This window comes from Oncorhynchus gorbuscha, linkage group LG07, assembly GCF_021184085.1.
Source record: "Oncorhynchus gorbuscha isolate QuinsamMale2020 ecotype Even-year linkage group LG07, OgorEven_v1.0, whole genome shotgun sequence".
Taxonomy (NCBI): Eukaryota; Metazoa; Chordata; class Actinopteri; order Salmoniformes; family Salmonidae; genus Oncorhynchus; species Oncorhynchus gorbuscha.
Genome location: NC_060179.1, coordinates 29913806 through 29936714, shown reverse-complemented (window position 1 = coordinate 29936714; position 22909 = coordinate 29913806).

Sequence of the window (22909 nt, the reverse complement as noted above, 5' to 3'; positions counted from 1 at the left end):
TCCCTTAAAAGCGCAGAGAGAATCATGAAGAACAAGGAACACACCAGGCAGGTTCGAGATACTGTTGTGAAGAAGTTTAAAGCCGGATTTGGATACAAAAAGATTTCCCAAGCTTTAAACATCCCAAGGAGCACTGTGCAAGCGATAATATTGAAATGGAAGGAGTATCAGACCACTGCAAATCTACCAAGACCTGGCCGTCCCTCTAAACTTTCAGCTCATACAAGGAGAAGACTGATCAGAGATGCAGCCAAGAGGCCCATGATCACTCTGGATGAACTGCAGAGATCTACAGCTGAGGTGGGAGACTCTGTCCATAGGACAACAATCAGTCGTATATTGCACAAATCTGGCCTTTATGGAAGAGTGGCAAGAAGAAAGCCATTTCTTAAAGATATCCATAAAACGTGTCATTTAAAGTTTGCCACAAGCCACCTGGGAGACACACCAAACATGTGGAAGAAGGTGCTCTGGTCAGATGAAACCAAAATTGAACTTTTTGGCAACAATGCAAAACGTTATGTTTGGCGTAAAAGCAACACAGCTCATCACCCTGAACACACCATCCCCACTGTCAAACATGGTGGTGGCAGCATCATGGTTTGGGCCTGATTTTCTTCAGCAGGGACAGGGAAGATGGTTAAAATTGATGGGAAGATGGATGGAGCCAAATACAGGACCATTCTGGAAGAAAACCTGATGGAGTCTGCAAAAGACCTGAGACTGGGACGGAGATTTGTCTTCCAACAAGACAATGATCCAAAACCTAAAGCAAAATCTACAATGGAATGGTTCAAAAATAAACATATCCAGGTTTTAGAATGTCAAAGTCCAGACCTGAATCCAATCGAGAATCTGTGGAAAGAACTGAAAACTGCTGTCCACAAATGCTCTCCATCCAACCTCACTGAGCTCGAGCTGTTTTGCAAGGAGGAATGGGAAAAAATGTCAGTCTCGATGTGCAAAACTGATAGAGACATACCCCAAGCGACTTACAGCTGTAATCGCAGCAGAAGGTGGCGCTACAAAGTATTAACTTAAGGGGGCTGAATAATTTTGCACACCCAATTTTTCAGTTTTTGATTTGTTAAAAAAGTTTGAAATATCCAATAAATGTCGTTCCACTTCATGATTGTGTCCCACTTGTTGTTGATTCTTCACAAAAAAATACAGTTTTATATCTTTATGTTTGAAGCCTGAAATGTGGCAAAAGGTCGCAAAGTTCAAGGGGGCCGAATACTTTCGCAAGGCACTGTATATCCATTCCTCTCCACTGGCCCTGTGTAACATATGGAAACACCTGCATTTAAAATGTTTTTAAGTAAGGTTTTGTGTCACTGGCCTACACACAATACCCCATAATGTCAAAGTGGAATTACATTTTTAGAATTGTTTACAAATTAATTGGAAATGACAAGCTGAAATGTCTTGAGTAAGTAAGTTTTCAAACCCTTTGTTATGGCAAGCCTATAATAAGACCAGGAGTAAAAATGTGCTTAATTAACATAAGTTGCTTGATCTCACTCTGTGTGCAATAATAGTGTTTAACATGATTTTTGAATGACTACAGTACCAGTCAAAACTTTGGACACACCTACTCATTCTAGGGTTTGTCTTTATTTTGACTAATTTCTACATTGTATAATAATATCTAAGACATAAAAAACTATGAAATAACACACATGGAATCATCTAGTAACAAAAAAAGTGTTAAACAAATCAAAGTATGTGTTATATTTTATATTCTTCAAAATAGACACCCTTTTCCTTGACAGCTTTCCACACTTTTGGCATTCTCTCAACCAGCTTCATGAGGAATGGTTTTCAAACAGTCTGGAAGGAATTCCCACATGCTGAGCACTTGTTTGCTCCTTTCCTACACTCTGCTGACCAACAAGTTGATGTTGAGATGTATCTGTTACTTGAACTCTATGAAGCATTTATTTGGGCTGCAATTTCTGAGGCTTGTAACTATAATGAACTTATCCTCTGCAGCAGAGGTAACTCTGGGTCTTCCTTTCCTGTGGCGGTCCTCATGAGAGCCAGTTTCACCATAGCACTTGATGGTTTTTGCGACTGAAGTTCTTGAAATTTTCCAGATTGACTGGCCTTCATGTCTTGAAGTAATGATGGACTGTCATTTCTCTTTGCTTATTTGAGCTGTTCTTGCCATAATATGGGCTTTGACTTTTACAAAATAGGGCTATCTTCTGTATACCACACCTACCTTGACACAACACAACTGGCGCAAACACATTAAGAAGGAAAGAAATTCCACAAATTAACTTTAACAATGCACACCTGTTAATTGAAAGGCATTTAAGGTGACTACCTCATGAAGCTGGTTGAGAGAATGCCAAGAGTGTGCATTGTGTGCATCAAGGCAAAGGGTGGCTACTTTGAAGAATCTCAAATATAAAATATATTTTGATTTGTTTCACACATTTTTGGTTACATGATTCCATATGTGTTATTTCATAGTTTTTGATGTCTTTACTATTATTCTACAATGTAGAAAATAGTCAAATTAAGAAAAACCCTTGAATGAGTAGGTGTGTCCAAACATTTGACTGGTACTGTACTTCATCTCTGCTACCCCACACACAAATATCTGTAAGGTCCCTCAGTCGAGAAATGAATTTCAAATACACATTCAACCACAAAGTCCAGCGAGGTTTTACAATGCCTTGCAAAGAAGGGCACCTATTGGTAGATGGCTTAAAATTGTAAAAAGCATTGAAATAAAACATTGAATATCAATATCAGCATGAAGTTATTAATTACACTTTGGATGCTGTATCAATACACCCAGTCACTACAAAGATACAGGTGTCCTTCCTAACTAAATTGCCAGAGAGGAAGGAAACCGCACAGGGATTTCACCATGAGGCCAGTGTGGTCCTTCTGTAGCTCAGTTGGTAGAGCATGGCACTTGTAACGCCAGGGTAGTGGGTTCGATTCCCGGGACCACCCATACGTAGAATGTATGCACACATGACTGTAAGTCGCTTTGGATAAAAGCGTCTGCTAAATGGCATATATACTTTAAAACAGTTACAGAGTTTAATGGCTGATATTGGTGAAAACTGACGATGGATCAACAACCTTGTAGTTACTCCACAATACTAACCTAATTGACAGAGTGAACAGCAAGGAAGCCTGCACAGAATAAACATATACCTAAACATGCATCCTTTTAGCAATAAGGCACTAAAGTAAAACTGCAAAGAAATGTGGTAAAGAAATTAACTTTATGTCCTTAATACAAAGCATCATGTTATGGGTATGCTTTTAATCGGCAAGAACTAGGGAGTTTTTTGGGGATAAAAAGAAATGGAATAGAGCTAATCACAGGCAAAATCCTAGAGGAAAAGCTGGTTCAATCTGCTTTCCAATAGGCCAATTCACCTTTCAGCAGGACAATAATAATCATAAGGCCAAATATACACTGGAGTTACTTACCAAGACGACATTGAATGTTCCTGAGTGGCTTAATTACAGTTTTGACTTGCATCGGCTTGAAAATCTATGGCAAGACATGAAAATGGCTGGCTAGCAATGATCAACAACCAACTTGACAGAGTTGAAGAATTAAAAAAAAATGGATAATGTAAAAATATTGTACAATCCAGGTGTGTAAAGCTCTTAGACACTTACCCAGAAAGACGCACAGCTGTAATCGCTGCCAAAGGTAATTCTAACATGTTTTGACTCAGGGGTGTGAATAATTATAAATTAGATATATTTCCCCAACTGGCAGCCCGCGGGACGAATTTGGCCAGCGGGTGGTTTTATTTGACCCCTCAAGTTTTCTGAGCATTTTCATTGTTGGACATAAAAGACTGTTAAAAACACCAGAAATTGAGCTTCAAGTGGTTTTAATTTGGAAATATTTTCCCACCTATTCCCACGCATAATAGAGAGACACGTGATTGAATACAAATATAAGAAAGGTTTGAAATAATGATGTTTTAGCCAAATATTATATCTGTGTGGGCTTCTTGCGGACAATTTGCAGTCTACACATTATTTGTAATTATGCCCTGGCCTGTGGCTAAATCTAGTTGATGATCCCTGAGCTATACCTTCCCTGTATGGGTTGAGTGCCCTATACTGCAGTGCAGGCTGTTGCATAAAACTGTTGCCTTTTCATCAGGTTGTAATGGAGAAGCCCACCTGCCACTCCCAATAATACTCATTTTAATAAATAGACAAGACACATGACAAGTGCTGAATGGTACATCCACATTACCATCAAGCTGCAAGTATTGGCAGTTATGTGGTGGCTATTTATTATTGCATGCATTTGCAGAAATATGAATTACACCGACAGCACCTGCCTTATTTATAGCACGAGTCCAATAAATCATGCGTGCTGCACGTCGATACGCCGATGTGGACGTGATATTATCATCATCTCTAGACTTTGCAGCTCCTATGTGGCTCGAGCTGACTTATCGTGACGTCACCCACTGTATCTGACTGTATGCAGCCCTTCATGGAGCGCGTGGCTGCGAGCACATGGAAAGGAGGTCGAGATTTGTGCTTGAAAGACACGCACCTATTCATCCGAAATGGAATATAAATAATAATGCGCAAAATAGAGTCAGAGAACGGGTAAGAGCTCTCTCTATACTATCCATATCGGGTATACATCGCTTTATGTCGATGTATGTGTTAATGTTCAATCAAAATCCTTTCAGTGCATAGCTTTCTAATAATGTAATCTAACTGCGGTAATGTTTTTATTCAAATGCAACCTGTAATTTTTTTTTCATGTTAAAAGTTATTTTGTATTTGGTGAGCTTCCAGATGATAATTTAATGTTTTTTTTCAACATGTTACCACATTTTTGTATCACTTATCATGGGCTGAATGTTTATTTCGTACAATATCAAATGGCTCATCTATATAATATTGTTGTCCACAGAACTGTTTCATCTCATTTGATCCCATTTATAAATATAGTATTATGTTGGAAGATTTTCTTGCAAATACTCTACTGTTGAAAGCTTTCCTTGCAAATAACCTACTATAAATGCATTGTAAGATACACTGGATTTTTTTGCAATGTTGTTGTTGATGATAATGTTATTATGTTTCATATTTACTATATTCTATTTGTTTTATAATCATTTCCTAACATCAAAAACCTCCTCCACCAGCCCAACATTCCTTAATGCATGAACACATTTAACTCATTTCCTTTTGCTATATGCCATGTTTGTCATATTTGTGAATGATGATGCACTCAGTTGCATTGTTTCACTTCTAGTTGTGTCCTTTTTATGTTGCAAAACAACACATTCCAGAGGGTAGGCAGCCATATTGGATGTGATACTTTATGCAGTAGTCTATAAGAGCAATCCATTGTCTGTCTCTGATATCAATAGAGAAATAAACAAAGGGGGACTATGTCCTATTATAGCAATATATATATATTTATTTCACCTTTATTTAACCAGGTAGGCAAGTTGAGAACAAGTTCTCATTTACAATTACGACCTGGCAATATGTATGTATGTATATGCAATATATTATATTCAGCACATCATTTTTTAAATGAAAAGATGTCAAAGGGTTTAGATTTAATGGTGGAGCCGTTTATAGTCCTATTATAGTACTAGGCCATCGAGGGCATGTGCAGCGTTTCGATTCTAGATTGACGTAATTATACACCATATCACATTTTCCTGAGCATTCTTGCTGATATTCATCCAGCCCTGGCTGCACATTTAAGGACGTCGATATGATCGTTGATGATTCAGATGCACACACCTTCCTTTTACCACTTTGTGATAGGCGCACATGGCTCCGTTGGCACGTGTGTGTGTGTGTGTGTGTGTACACTAGTTTACAGAATACAAGGTCATTGTCCCCCCCCGTGGTCAGGTTTAATAGGCGCAAAGACACTGGAGTGTCATACTTCTGGGATATTGGCACCCATACGAGTCAATAGTCAGTACGTTTGTTGTCACTTTATGGTATGTTTGTGCTGGTTTGCATGGTAACAAGATAACACACTGTCCCTTTCTGGAAAACAGATCCAGAATCATCCAGGTAGCGGTGCTCATTTGGCTTTTAGTCTGTGATGGTCTGTCACTTACGGCGAGGGCCTTGCCTCCCGGTAATATGACTGAAGACAGAAAACCTTGTGGCTTTCTCTGGGAATGAGCCAATAGGCATACTGAGCTATAGACACACTGAGGGATATCAATTATTAGAGGATTGTGGTGTTCTTATTCCTCTTGAAAATAGCCTGTTACTTCTGCTTTTCTCTTGCGCACAGATCAGCAGGTTCACTCCCTCTGATACACATGTTCATTGTAGGGGATGACAGGAAAATATAACGCATTGGTCCTCTTTAAACCCTCAGAGCCAATTAAACAGCTTTTACATGTAATCAGTGCATCATGTTTTAGTTTGCATCCCATAAGGCACCCTATTCCCTATACAGTCAACTACCTTTGACAAGGACCCTATAGCCCTGGTCAAAAGTAGTGCAATATATGAAATAGGGGAGCACGGCCTTCGAATATGATAGGTAAAGATATAGGTAAGAGTAGATTGCACAGCACAGGATGAGTTGTTATGAAAGAGTTTGGTGTGAAGCCAATGCACTACCTCACTATGTGAAAGCAGACAGCACATGTTGGGAGGCAGGACTACATGGGGGACTATCTGACGTTATGTAATTCAGCCTGTAAGAATGTGTTTTTTCAGCAGAGAGGAGCTGGAGTAGATTAAGCAAACAGCTAGTCCTCCCCTACAGTGGTCTGGCTATGTGAAGAGCAGCCAACCCTACGCCCTGCTTTACAATAACGTCACTTTCTGATGACATCATCACTTTTCTACTCGGGTCCACTTATGTGTAGCTCTCTCTCTCTCTCTCTCTCTCTCTCTCTCTCTCTCTCTCTCTCTCTCTCTCTCTCTCTCTCTCTCTCTCTCTCTCTCTCTCTCTCACACTCATTCTCCCTCTCTCAACCCCTCCCTCCCTTGCGCTCTCATTCTCTCTATCCATTAGACGGCAGCCTGTCTGTGTTTTCTTTGGCAGCAGGGACCTGGGTCTGCCTGCCAAGTGCTTCCCTGCACAATGTTTTCAGTGTGAGAGATGGGTTATGAGAGGCACAGTAAGAAATAAAGTTGTGGAACCCAAAAAGGGTAGTTAGTTGCCCTGTTCAGTATTCAGCACAACATGTAAAGCAGAAAGCACCAAACTTTAGAAGTGATATGGATGTGGTTACCGTCTGATAAGGGGTTTCCCTAAATCTCCACCCTGCCATCCTCCAGTAAACAGCTAATCAGAAATAAATGTTGTGATTATTCAGCATATTGTTTTCACCACAAAATGTACTGTGTGAATGTTATTCATGTATTGCATTTGTTTATTTGGGGGACCGTTTTTATGAGATATAGGTCAATCTCTTCAATCACAGGTAATGTGACCATGGCAGATGCCATCTACAATATAATTCAATCCTATTTGCAGTTTGAAATCAAATGAAAAACACACACTCACGTCGAAGAGGTTTTGGTTCACTGTGACTTGGCCTCTAATTGGTTGAATTTCCGTGTTTTCTTAGGCTCAAACGAGGGAGTTTTTCATAGTAAAACGCCTCCAGAGAGTTCCCTGAGTTCCTTGGAATGATTAAAAACATAGAGCAGAGCTGTGGGGTGGTCACAGGCCTGTCTATCTGTTATGTAATGCTACTCCCCTTGCTGAATGAAGTCACTGGCTAGCTTCAGGCACGTTGAAGGAATATTTAACCATAGAATTAGGAATGAGATAGGATCTCTATGTATTTAACTGAATAGGGGAGGGAGAAAGAGAAGTTGAAAATGCAGAAGTGATACAACATGAATGTGATACACTGGCCCCACAAAAACATTTCCATACAGAATGGTGTGCTACAGCACAACCTTGAAGATGAGATCACATTTTACATTTACCTTTGAATCATTTAGCTAGTAGACTATTAGGACTATATATTAGCACACTCTTATCCAGAGCAACTCACAGTCGATGCATTCAACTAAGTAAATCACCATACTTATAGGCTTAACTATGACAATACAGGAAGTGAAATGTCTCTTTCTCTTTATAGGCAAGATTTAGTAAGACGCTATAGCTTAGCATTTATATAGTTGAAGCAGAATGCTGCCTACAGTATGGAAACACGGAGGTACCAGACAACTTTTCTGTCGCCTGGCTCGCGGAGTGGTTGGATTCAGAAAAAGGGCCACAGTGACCTCATAGAAAGTCAGCCTGAAAAGCCTTTTGTCACACCCTGACGTTTCAGACCCCGTCGGTCAATCCATGTTCAGATGGAAAGCAGATAAAAAGCTGCTGAATGGCTGGAATCTGTAGAACCTTTTTGTATTTGGATGTGCTGGGTGTCAATGCAGAGAGAGCAGAATGGAGAGAGCATTGTCATGTGTTTTATTCCAATGATGCCTATCATGCTGTGTTGGCTGGATTAGAACTAATTCTCCTCTGAGATTTTCCTCTCTGCCATAGATGCATATTGCGCACAGCCTTATTTGTGCTGGGGTTTGTGAGTCAAAAGAGCACTGTGTTGAGTTTAAAGGGATAGACAGGGCCAGGAGAGGAGGGAGGGAGAGAGTGAGTGAGAAGAATGTCAGTGGTAGTGCTGAGCGATTATTGATTTTTGAGGTCGGTTTGATTATTTCAAAATATAACACGGTTTTTCGATTTCAGTTTTGATCATTTTTTTCAACATGAAATGCATTCTGAAATATTTACATTCAAATTATTAGAGCTTTTTAATGGATATTCCAAAGACAACAATTGTGAACATTCAATTGCCAAAACATTTAAAATATTCCATTGTCTCAGTTGTGTGTATTACTTTGAATTTGTAATATTTCACTCCTTAAAGTCATCATCTCATCCCTGCTCAGGCAGTGCCAGCCAGACCACCATCTAACGTTATCTCTGTTCTCTCCATACCGTACTGTCTTTAGTCCTCCTATTTAGCTAGGCTAGCCTGCCTAAGTATTCTGCAGAGCTGTCTGACAATCATTTTACGAGTTTTCAAAGTAGATACTTTCACGAACTGTCTCTGTCCGCTCTCTTGTTGTTGTGTTGTGTACATTCCTCTCTCATGTGGCGGCGTATGCAGTCTGTGCGTATCCAACCTAATGTAGCAGGCGTAAAAGTGGATCCATCTCTGTCAGAGCTGGAAAAGAACAGGATTATGGTCATTGTAGTTAATTACCACGTTTCTGCACTGAACTAGGTTGAATATTTGAATAATAAAAACTACAACTCCATTCAGCACAGTGTCCCATATTGTTATCATGTTGTATTTTTGGTCTCATCTCCTTCGCTCCTCTGTGTGCACCTTCCCATTTACACCAGAGATCTGTATATAATGACAAGATGCACGTCTCCGCCCTAACAATGGGAGTCATTGTCCCGAAGGCGGGGGGCAGGTGACAAGCTTAGGTCCAAAATAAGCCCATAGAAACGCATTGGCCTTATTTTAGACAGATTTTAGCAGTGAAAGCACTTTCTTCGCCTTCCTCTATGGTTTACACACACACCAAGCTCCTCCCCCTGCCTCTCACGCCAACAAAGTTGCGAGATCACAACTTCCTCTCTGTTTTCATATGTCCCCAGGGAGTCACACACAGGCACACACACACACACACACGAAACAAACATGGAATTACAGAGAGAAAGCAAGGACCTTAGCTGGCAGGCAAGCAGAGAAAAGCGGCTAACATCAGAAGTGTGATCTTTGCTCTATTTCCCAGGTTCTGCAGACGTGATGAGTCATGTTCTAAACAATGTGTTTGATTTTGCTGTCAGTTTACCTCCAGCTACAAGAGAAAGCAGCACAGTGATTCACACTGTTTGACTGACCCACATACAGCAATACATGTGCTGCTGCTGCCACTATTAGACTATGGGGCTGATCCATGAAAATAAATATAGTTCTCCAGCTCTAATGAATTGCAGTACAACCAATGATGTTAAAACACAACCAGCAACGTTTAAACACAATCAATGACGTTTGCACCGATGCAGGACTTGGGAGGGTTAACACAAAGCATAGGTCTATTTTATTTGCCAAAAAATAAGATGAGAGAAATCTTTCTAACATAAGAGAGAAATGTATCCCACCATTTCCAGCTTCAACCCAGCTAACAATTCTAGGGAGAGAGAACGTTTTTGTAATGTTACACGTAATGTTCCCTTGATGTTTGAATGTCCATTTTTCCATTATTCCGGGGAACATTCTATGTATGTTAGCAAAAACCTCCTGAGAATGTATTTAGCATGTTTTGGCATTTGAGTTAGGAGAACATTACCTCAATGTCAAACAGAACTAACCCAGAACGTGATTACCATGTTCTCAGAATATCCAATATTAAGGTTCTAGACACGTTTCATGGGACGCTACAAGAACATTCATGTGTCCGGTTTTCTGAGGGTTAGTAGAATATTCCATTAACCTTTTCACGCGTGAGTTCCAAATATCTCTAACCGTCGCCCCTGTTTTTTCACTGTTTCAAAATGTGATTGTTAAGCAACATGGACATGGGAGGACGAATTGGATGGTAAAGGACCCTGGGCTCAGCCAGGAGAATATCGGCGCCCCAAAGAAGAACTGGAGGCAGCGAAAGCTGAGAGGCGCTGGTATTAGGAGGCAACGCGGCATCGTGGATGGAAGCCTGAGAGTCAGCCCCAAAAATGTCTTGGGGGGGAGGCTCACAGGGAGTATGGCTACGCCAGGTAGGAGACCTGAGCCAACTTCCTGTGGTTACCGGGGGGCGAGAGAGACCGGGCAGGCACCGTGTTATGCTGTGAAGCGCACGGTGTCCCCGGTGCGGGTGCATAGCCCGGTGCGGTACATTCCAGCGCCGCGTATCGGCCGGGCTAGAGTGGGCATCGAGCCAAGTGCCATGAAGCCAGCTCTATGCATCTGGTCTCCAGTGCGTCTCCTTGGGCCGGCTTACATGGCACCAACCTTGCGCACGGTGTCCCCGGTTCGCCTGCATAGCCCAGTGCGGGCTATTCCACCTCGCCGCACTGGCAGGGCGACCGGGACCATTCAACCGGGTAAGGTTGGCCAGGCTCGGTGCTCAAGAGCTCCAGTGGGCCTGCACGGCCCGGTCTATCCGTCACCACCTCCACGCACCAGCCCTCCGGTGGCAGCCCCCCGTACCAGGCTGTCTCTCCGGTCCATCCTTACAGGGGCTCCCTCCTCTCCAGTGCTGCCGGAGTCTCCCGCCTGTCCGGCGCTGCTGCCGGAGTCTCCCGCCTATCCGGCGCTGCAGCCGGAGTCTCCCGCCTGTCCGGCGCTGCTGCCGGAGTCTCCCGCCTGTCCGGCGCTGCTGCCGGAGTCTCCCGCCTATCCGGCGCTGCTGCCGGAGTCTGAGGCGCCAGAGCCCCTCAGCCCAGAGGCGCCAGAGCCCCCGCCCCTCTGTCCCGAGCTGCCCCTCAGTCCAGTGGGGTCATTAAGTAGGGTCGCCGTGGCTAGGAGGCCATGGAAGCGGTCAAGGTGGGGGACTAAGACTACGGTGAAGTGGGGGCCACGTCCAGCACCAGAGCCGCCACCGCGGACAGATGCCCACCCAGACCCTCCCCAATAGGTTCAGGTTTTGCGGCCGGAGTCCGCACCTTGGGGGGGGGTTACTGTCACACCCTGACCATAGTTTGCTTTGTATGTTTCTATGTTTTGGTTGGTCAGGGTGTGATCTGAGTGGGCATTCTATGTTACATGTCTAGTTTGTCTAGTTCTATGTTTGGCCTGATATGGTTCTCAATCAGAGGCAGGTGTTCGTCATTGTCTCTGATTGGGAACCATATTTAGGTAGCCTGTTTGGTGTTGGGTTTTGTGGGTGATTGTCCTTGTTACTGTCTCTGTGTTACTTTGCACCAGTATTAGGCTGTTTCCGTTTTCTTGGTACATTTATTGTTTTTGTATTTGATTCGTGTTTACTTTGTTTCATTAAACATGGATCGCAATAGCCACGCCGCATTTTGGTCTGACTCTCTTTCACCAGAAGAAAACCCTTAGGATAGTTACCCGAAATGCCCTTAAACCATAGGCACACTGCCTGCTAATTATCAATAGTCCATGTTTCAACTTGTCAATTTCAAATTATTTTCCAACAAGTTTTATTTTCTAACAACAGTTTGAATTGAGGTGTGTTCCACCTCCTCGTTAATTCCCATACGAAGTTGCCCATTTCACTCTTGCGGACAATTTATGTTTGAGGTTTTACTGAGCGGACAAACTTCTCTCTTCAAGTGAGCCCAAGCACTGCCCTAGTGTTTTCCCAGATCAAGTATGAAGACATTGAGCATCTCTAGTCAGAACAGGCCTTGCACAAACGTTTTTCCACAGCACATTTTCTGGCTGGCGCCCGCATTGCCTTCATTGTTGTTTGTCTTACAAATTGGACTTTGGACATGTGTGCATTCCTATCAAAGTAAGTGGCTTATTTTCTGTATATTGTTCTGTCGTGTCATGTTTTCAAGTACTGGTGACAAATGATGCATTCCGATTCTTGCATAGATTGATATGGACACTGATTATGATCAGCTAATGCTAAGCTATTTGCCGGCTATGTGTGGCACCACGTTTGTTGACATCATACAATGCATTCTGTTTGTCACGTAAGCATCTGTCAGACCAAAGATGTTATAACAAGGGATAGTTCACTCGACTAACTTATGGTGCTTTCAAGACAACTGTGAACTCTGAAAACCACTGCTTAAAATCATGACGTCAGTGATCTTCAGGTCGGAAAGTCAGAGCGCTAGAAAGAGGCCTGTGTTCCCGAGTTGGAATTCAGAGTTGGATGACCGTTAAAATCGTTTCTCCCGAATTCCCAGTTGTCTTGAACGTGGCATCAGATTGTAACTTTGGTACCTCAGGGTTTCCAGCTCAGACCCCCCTTTCCAGGGGGTTTATTGTTTTTAACATATAACCTTCTCTTGTGTTTTCCCCCATTTATTGTTAAATCCCCCATTATAGTAGTATTTCCTGCATCATATCCCCCCACCATACCTTCCCCCATATTTTTCAGGCAATGAGCACAGCCATCATTGACTTTGTTTATTTGCGTCTTATGATGGCATTCTGGATTTGGGAGATTTCGCTTGTCAAACGTAAACAAACATTGCTGCCATTATAAAGAATGTAGCTGCTGTTAGCTTAGCTGACACACATTTATTTTCTAAACAACATTACATTAGTCTCTTGTGCTCACCAGAGATGTGAACTAGTCTAGCTGTTAGGTCGCTAACTTATGTTTTGCTTAGTTTTTTGTCAGCGCAACCTGTTATTTAGACTGGTTTATGGAATGAGTTTGGCTGTGGATGTGTTCCGTGTGATGCTTGGATGATGAAATTCGCATTTATCTTTTACGAAAGAAGGTCAAATTGAGGAATAAAGTTTAAGACCTTCATTTTTCATTAGTACAAAAAAATATTTAGATGCTTTTTTGACAACAATGATGTTTAGACACGTTTGTTGCGTCATACGCTCTGTTCCAATCACGTATTTGAGATTGTACACTGCAGAGACCACTCAGCAATGATCACAAATACGTGATTGTACGCGTCAAAGGGTTAACATTACACCAAACATACACAGAGCATGGTTGCCATGTTCTCAGAATAAGATATTATGTTCTAGACACGTTTCATGGGACTCACGTTTCATGGGACACAATGTTGCACGAACATTGTGTCCAGTTTTCTGAGGGTTAGTAGAATATTCCATTAACGTCCCACCGAATATGTACACTGAAAAAATGGTTGCCATTTTCTCAGAATATAAGGGATATATCCACTGTCCAGAAGAATACCTAACTGCTCCTCCCTAGGCACTTGTGTCAATCTGAAACAACTTGATAGGTGTAAATGCACAGCTCTTTGAAAAGAACACTCAATAAAAACTTTTATTGATCATAGTGATTCAGGAGAATCATTAAAATAGGTTAATATTCCCCACCAACATTAGACATCTATACAGAAAGACCTTAAATTGCTGAAATAAGAACATCAAATGATGAGAGTATAATCAGGTTAACTGATATTTGACATGGACATGGTGGCGTAGATCGGACTACCGCGAAGATCAGACTACCATGAACCAAGAGGTTGTGAGTTCAAATCCCAGGTGAGGACATGTTGAACAATAATTGCTATATACATGCACAATGTAATCATGTACTGTATGTCAAAAATGTAAGTTAATTGGCTCGACAACAGTAACAAGGCATGATGTGTAATAATGTTTCTTTGGGACTGTCAGGTGACGTCCTAACAACTGATACACAGAAATGTTCTTGCAACGTTTCCATGAAATGTGTCTAGAACATTAATATCTTGAGTTCTTGAGAACATGGTAAGTTCTATTGGACATTAAGGGAATGGTCTCTTGGAAAGTGTCCTTGCATATCACTGGAACATTCCTATGAAAACCTTAGATAATGACCGAATAAGATTCCCAATAGAATGTTCTCTAAAGTTATGGGAATGTTTGTTGTTAGCTGGGAACTTATCTTAATTTACCTAAGAGGTGATTAATAAATGTAATAGACTTCAAAAAATGTGCCATTAACTAATTATGAACCATTTAGTGCTAATGGCTGTTATTTTAACAGCCTTTTCCATCTAACACATGCCGTTGGAAATGAAAACCAAACCTATCAGCAAAACAGTCTGACAGCCTAGGGATCACGTGTGCTGCCTAGTGAGGGCCGCACTATCCCTAGGTACAGATCTAGGATCAGCTTACCCTCACCAATCCTAACCTTAACCATTTGTGGGGGAAATGCTAAACTTACCCAAGATCAGCATCTAGGGGCAACTTTCGCCTTACTCCATGTGGAGCCTGTTCACTGTGCATTTTAATGAGAGTTTAAACAACATGAATGAAATATTAATGACTACCTTTCCGGATCTGCGCCAACTCTCCATCACCTGCTCATCAGGGGTCTTGGGTCAGTCTGCTGTCGGTCTGTCTCACAGGATTAATTAGCCTGATTGACAGACATTGCAGTAGGTTATTGCACACACAGAAGGTAAATGCACACACACACACAGACACTCACTCACACACACACACGTTTGTTTTACGATCTTTGTCTGGACCAAAAAATGTACTCCCATTCAAAATCCTACTTTCCCTAACCCCTAACCCTGTTCTGTTCACCATCTGCCCTTGCCTGTCTCCAATTGTCGGGTACAGGTACCTCCACCACACTCACTCTTCTCTGCTGAGCTATCGCTCGCCTCCAGCACACACGCACTGTTGGGGCGAGTGACTCTGAACTTACAATGTCTAGCCCCAAGTCGTTCTATATATATTTTTTTTTCTTGTGCATTTTGCCTCATGACTCCTGCATGCTTTGTTGACTACGAACTTTCTTTACCCAACTGTGGGATAGACTATGTTTGTTCCCACATTCGGGACTCTCTCTATTGATTACACAAACTTTTGGCCTCCCATCCTATTCTAAACACCTCTCGCCGGCTTTGTATTCATGTTACCTGATGAAATTGCTGTACAATATGATCTTGTTGTCATCTGATGCACATTCAGATGTCATAAATCAACACTGCAGAGCTCTCCCTGTCCTCTGCCGTGCCTTGATTGTATTACTGTTGATGATCTGGAAATGTGCATGTACACCCTGGCCTATCTACTGTTGCTAGCCCCAATTCTGATATCTTTGATATCCGCTTCACTGATTTCTGCTCTTGTAAAAGCCTGGGGTTTCTGCACTTAAACACTATAAGCTTATTACCTAAAATGGATCAATTGAAAGTGTGGGTTCACAGCTCCAATCCAGGTGTGTTGGTCATTACTGAGACGTGGATAAAGAAGAGTGTTTTGAACACTGATGTTAACATTTCTGGTTATAACTTTTTTCGGTAAGACAGATCTTCCAAAGGTGGGGTAGAGGCAATCTTTACCAAGGATCACCTTCAGTGCTCGGTTGTCTCCACCAAGTCTGTCCCCAAACAATTTGATTTGCTGGTTTTAAGCACTTTCAAATAGTTCTTTGTTGACTGTTGATGGGTGCTATTGTCCCCAATCAGCACCGGCCTGTACCCTACCTGCCCTAAGCTCTCTCCTAGCCCCTTATACTAAGTCTGAATTTGTCGTGCTAGGTGACCTAAACTGGGAAATGCTTAAACCACCTGACCAAGTCCTAAAGCAATGGGACTCCCTAAATATTTCTCAGACTATTACTAATCCCACAAGGTATGACTCCAAACACACAGAAAAGGCTAGTGAGAGGTATCACTCTGGTGTTTTCTGTAATGACCTTAGTGATCACTGTTTTTACAGCCTGTGTTCGTAATGGCTGCTCAGTGAAACGACCAGTCCTGAATTGTCACAGACGCTTGCTAAAAAAACTTTAATGAACAAGCCTTCCTTTATGAACTGACCTCTGTGAAATGGTATAGAATCAGCTTGATCCCCTCTGTCGAAGACGCTTGGGCCTTCTTTTTTGATATTTTCAGTGGTATTGTTAACAAACACGCCCCTATAAAGAAAATGAGAATTAGAAACAGGTTCAGCCCCTGGTTCGACTGTGATCTTGCAGAGATACTCCACCTCAAGAATTGTATTTGGCAAAAGGCTCGGCACACGCATACTCAGGCTGACTTGCGTCTCGTTCAGGCAAATGAGAAATAAGTGCACTTAGGCTATCCGGAAGGCCAAAGTTAGTTACTTTAAGGAGCAGTTCTCTCTCTGTGGGTCTAACTCCAAGAAGTTCTAGAAAACGGTTAAAGACCTGGAGAATAAACCCTCCTCCTCACAGCTGTCCATGTCCCTTAATGTTAATGATGTGGTTGTTATTGACAATAAGCACATGGCTGAGCTCTTTAATCATCACTTCATTAAATCAGGATTCCTATTTGACTCAGGCATGCCTCCTTGCCCGTCCAACATTTCCTTATCTCCCACCCCTTCTTATGCGACTATCCCCGATGCTACTCCCTCTTTTTCCTCTGCCCCGCTACAAAGTTTCTCTCTGCAGGCAGTCACTGAGTCAGATGGTTTAGACCCTTTCTTCTTTAAGATTGCTGCCCCTATCATCGCCAAACCTATCTCCGACCTTTTCAACCTGTCTCTCCTTTCTGGGGAGATTCCCATTGCTTGGAAGTCAGCCATGGCTCGTCCTTTATTTAACCGGCGCGATCAAGCGGATCCTAACTGTTATAGGCCTATTTCTATTTTGCCCTGTTTATCATAAGTGTTGGAATTACTTGTCAATAATCAACTGACTGTCTTTCTTGATGTCTATAGTATTCTCTCTGGTATGCAATCCGGTTGCCTCTCAGGTTATGGATGTGTCACTGCAACCTTAAAGGTCCTCAATGATGTCACCATTGCCCTTGAGTAATGTTGTGCTGTTATTTTTATTGAATTGGCCAAAGCTTTTGATACGGTAGACAATTCCATTCTTGTGGGCCGGCTAAGGGTTATAGGTGTCAATGAGGGATCTTTGGTCTGGTTTGCTAACTACCTCTCTCAAAGAGTGCAGTGTATAAAGTCAGAAAATCTGCTGTCTCAGCCACTGCCTGTCACCAAGAGAGTACCCCAAGGCTCGATCCTAGGCCCCACGCTCTTCTCAATTTACATCAACATAGCTCAGGCAGTAGGAAGCTCTCTCATCCATTTATATGCAGATGATACAGTCTTATACTCAGCTGGCCCCTCCCCGAATTTTGTGTTAAATGCTCAATAACAAAGCTTTCTTAGTGTCCAACAAGTTTTCTCCACCCTTAACCTTGTTCTGAACACCTCCAAAACAAAGGTCATGTGGTTTGGTAAGAAGAATGCCCCTCTCCCCAAAGGTGTGATTACTACATCTGAGGGTGTAGAGCTTGAGGTAGTCACATCATACAAGTACTTGGGAATATGGCTAGATAGTACACTGTCTTTCGCTCAGCAACTATCAAAGCTGCAGGCTAAAGTTAAATCAAGACTTGGTTTTCTCTATCGTAATCACTCCTCTTTCACACCAGCTGCCAAACTAACCATGATTCAGATGACCATCCTACCCATGCTAGATTACAGAGACATCATTTATAGTTTGGCAGGTAAGGGTGCTCTCGTGCAGATAGATGTTCTTTACCATTTGGCCATCATATTTGCCACTAATGCTCCTTATAGGACACATCACTGCACTCTATACTCCTCTATAAACTGGTCATCTCTGTGTACCCATCGCAAGACCCAATGGTTGTGCTTATTTTTAAAAGCACCCCTATCTGAGATATCTACTGCAGCCCTCATCCTCCACATGCAACACAAGTTCTGCCATTCACATTCTGTTAAAGGTCCCCAAAGCACACACATCCCTGGGTCGCTCCTCTTTTCAGTTCGCTGCAGCTAGCAACTGGAACGAGCTGCAACAAACACTCAAACTGGATATTTTTTATCTCAATCTCTTCATTAAAAGACTTAATCATGGACACTCTTACTGACAGTTGTGGCTGCTTTGCGTGATGTATTGTTGTCTCTACCTTCTCGCCCTTTGTGCTGTTGTATGTTTGTACCATGTTTTGTGTTGCTACCATGTCGTTATCATGTTGTGTTGCTACCATTCTGTGTTGTAATGTGTTGCTGCCTTGCTATGTTGTTGTCTTAGGTCTCTCTTTATGTAGTGTTGTCTCTCTTGTCTTGATGTGTGTTTTGTCCTATATTTATATATATATATATATATATATATATATATATATATATATATATATATATATATATATATATATATATATATATATATATATATATATATATATATTTATTTATTTTTAACCCAGCACCCGTCCACGCAGGAGGCATTTTGCCTTTGGGTAGGCCGTCATTGTAAATAAGAATTTGTTCTTAGCTGACTTGCGTAGTTAAATAAAGGTTAAATAAATAAATTAAATAAATTAAAACAAATCTTAATCCCAAACCCTAACCTAGCCATCTTCAGATCTCCTTAGAGATTGTCATGCTGTAGTGGTCTACTCAGTGGATGAATAGAATTCATACAGGGAGGAATCTAATTTTAGATACGGGAGTGTATCTTGAATTGTCACTCAAATCTCTCTTTGATATCAATGCATGTTTCATGTAAAACTTGGAGTTAGAGTTTCCATTCAGCCAGCCAGGTGGAAATATCTTTCTGTAGTTCCTCTGTTCTCACTGCCTGGCACAGTTGGGCTACGGCGTTATTTTAGGGGTTGCAGGGCAAGTGGGACAGCAGTTGGCTCCGAGGAGCAGTACAGTGTCAGTTGCTGTCAGAATATACACCAGCGCAGTGTCGCCAGGTGTCAGAGCGTGTCCCCTCGCACGTCAACCACTCTAAATGTAGCCTGTGTATGGAGCCGTGACCTGTCACTCAAACCCCCAGCTGTCTGCGTGGATGGATGCAGGCTTGCTGAGCAGAGGGGAACTCAGCTGAGGTATGATCCCTGGGTGATCAACTTCTCCTGGCACATTTCTTCCACAGATGCCCCATCAAAACATTACACCTTAGAGCATACTTTTAACAGCAGGGAATGTACCCCACTAACCGCAGGTCCTCATCGACTCGTCATCCTAGTGGTTGGAGGTCTGTTTTTAGACAGATCCTATTCTCAGTAAGATGAGTAATATTTCCGCTCTAGAAAGGAGAGGAGTAGATGTATTCTGAGCCCTCAGGCTTTGAACCACATCAGACAGAGTGTTCAGTGTTGGATTTGGAGCATGGAGCCATGGAGAATAACCTGTGTTGCCGAAATCCATGACAAGTTCCCTGGGAAAGCATGCATGGTACAGTGTATCAATCTGCCGTCTTGTTCCGGTTGTTAGACTTTTATGGTGCTTCATGGACCTAAGCCCCCTTCAGCCCCCTCTCCTGTTGGCTTTGATGGTTAGCTGGGGACACACTGATCTTGTTCCTCTCTGAAGCACTGACCGACCATCCCTAGGGAGGGATTGATTGCTTTTGTACTCCCCCATACTGTACGTACCTCTATGTAAAGCAATAGGAGATAGCCTGCCATCTGGGGGAAGTGATACCTCTGTCTGCTGAATCATACTATTAAATTGGTCCCTATTCCTATCTGTCTCCCTCATGCCTCTCCTGTGCCCCACTGCCCCCATCTCCCTCCCAGAGAAGATAGTGCGTTTACTGGGCTAGAGGGATGTAACTTATCTTAATGTGGTAGTTGTGTCACGCTTCGGGGCCTATCTGCACAGAAAACCTTTAGACCGTCTTGTTGAAAGTGGTGGAGAGGTTGGTACAATATGTGTTATGTAGAGGATTTGTAGAGTGCAAAATAGACTTGTTTCCCATCACATTTTTAACAGTACAAATGTAAAATATCAAATTAAGATTTCATTTTATTGGAGATTGGAGAGACTCTGCGAAAGATAGTATGTCACAAAGGCTGTGGGCTGGATTTGCACAGTCACGCTTCTCTCACATTCTTAGGAAAATATGTTACTCATTATTGCCGTTTTGAATTTATCGGTCATTTTAATTGTTTATATGGAAATTTCTAAAATGTTTTTCCCTTTCTCCTCGATTAACTCAAAATAATGGGAGCATTTCCACAAGGAAACGGTTAAGCGGGGTATCAACTCAGATGCCATGTTTATTTGAACTAGGAATGTTACAGATAGAAATGCATTGACGAAAGCTAATGTGATTCCTCAAAGACACTGCGTTTGTGGTATGGATTTCAAAGAGACGACAGAGAGTTCTCTTTGAGATGCTCAACTATCTATAATTCTACCGGTTCCCATCTTTCAATGAGAAACTCATTTTAGATTCTTCAAAGTAGCCACCCTTTGCCTTGATGACAGATTTGCACACTCTTGAAATTCTCTCAACCAGTTTCATGAGGAATGCTTATCCAACAGTCTTGAAAGAGTTCCCACATATGCTGAGCACTTGTTGGCTGATTTTCCTTACTCTGTGGGCCAACAAATCCCAAATCATCTCAATTGGGTTGAGGTTGGGTGATTGTGGAGGCCAGGTCATCTGAATGCAGCACTCCATTTGTCTCCTTCTTGGTCAAATAGCCCTTACACAGCCTCAAGGTGTGTTTTGGGTCATTGTGCTGTTGAAAAACAAATGATAGTCCCACTAAATGCAAACCAGATGGGATGACATATCGCTGCAGAATGCTGTGGTAGCCATGCTGGTTAAGTGTGCCTTAAATTATAAATAAATCACAGTGTCACCAGAAAAGCACCATCACAACTCCTCTTCCATGCTTCACAGTGGGAACCACACATGCAGAGATCATCTGTTCAACTACTCTGCATCTCACAAAGACATGGTGGTCGGAACCAAAACATCTCAAATTTGGACTCATCAGAACAAAAGACAGATTTCCACCGGTCTAATGGCCATTGATTGTGTTTCTTGGCCCAAGCAAGTATTTTATTCTTATTGGTGTTATTTAGTAGTGGTTTCTTTGCAGAAATTTGACCATGAAGTCCTGATTCATGCAGTCTCCTCTGAACAGTTGATGTTGAGATGTGTCAGTTACTTGAACTCTATGAAGCATTTATTTGGGCTGAAATCTGAGGTGCAGTTAACTCTAATGAACTTATCCTCTGCAGCAGAGGTAACTTTCCTTTGGCGGTCCTCATGAGAGCCAGTTTCATCATAGCTCTTGATGGTTTTTGCCCGTGCACTTGTAGAAACCTTTAAAGTTCTTGAAATTTTCCAGATTAACTGACCTTCATGTCTTAAAGTAATGATGGACTGTCATTTCTCTTTGCTCATTTGAGCTGTTCTTGCCATAATATGGACTTGGTCTTTTACCAAATGGGGCTATCTTCTGTATACCACCCCTACCTTGTCACGACACAGCTGATTGGCTCAAATGCATTAAGAAGGAAATAAATTCCAGATAAAAAGTAAAAAGTACATTGAAATTGAAACGCATTCCAGGTGACTACCTCATGAAGCTGGTTGAGATAATGCTAAGAGTGTGCAAAGCTGTCATCAAGGCAAAGGGTGGCTACTTTGAAAAATCTCAAATATAAAATATATTTGGATTTGTTTAACACTTTTTTGGTTACTACATGATTCCATATGTGTTATTTCATAGTTTTGATCTCTTCACTTTTATTCTACAATGTAGAAAATAGTCCAAATAAAGAGTAGGTGTGTCCAAACTTTTGACTGATACTGTATGTTGTTAAGAACGTGAGAGTAGGGTGACTCCCATAGCAGGCCTCAAACCCAGGACACTAGCACCAATAATGAACATCCTAACCACTGTCCTAATTTGGGATATCTCTAGGGCATGTGCTTATTGGGCCAGTATAGTTACACCCTGTCCAGAAGAATACCTAACCCCTCCTACCTACTTTAGGCACTTGATAGGTGTTAGCAATAGGGTGAATGCACTTTGACACAAATCTCAGGTCTTTTAAAAGTACACTCAAGAAATACTTGTATTGATCATGAGTCAGGAGTGTCGTTATTAAACAGGTTAATATGTCCCACCAACATTAGACAATACAGAAAGCCCTTAAATTGTAAATCAAATAAATGATGAGAGAATTGTCAAATTAACTGATACTTGACAAGGACGTGATGGTGTAGCAGGGAGATAGGAGTACAGTGAACCAAGATGTTGCGAGTTCAAATCCCAGGTGAGGACATGTTGCATAATAATTACTGTAGAAATGAACATGCTCAATGTAATCATGTTTGTCAAATATGTAAGTTGAAAACACTATGTTAAAAACACAGTTTTGTGAGTGTTTCTAACCTTGCCAACAGACAAAACGAGTTCTGAATTGATAAGTGGTTCACCAATCAAGGCCTTGATTTGTCTTGGCAACAGTAAGAAGGTGTGTTGTGTAATGAAACAAACATCTTTTGGAGAATGTTTCTTTGGGACCAT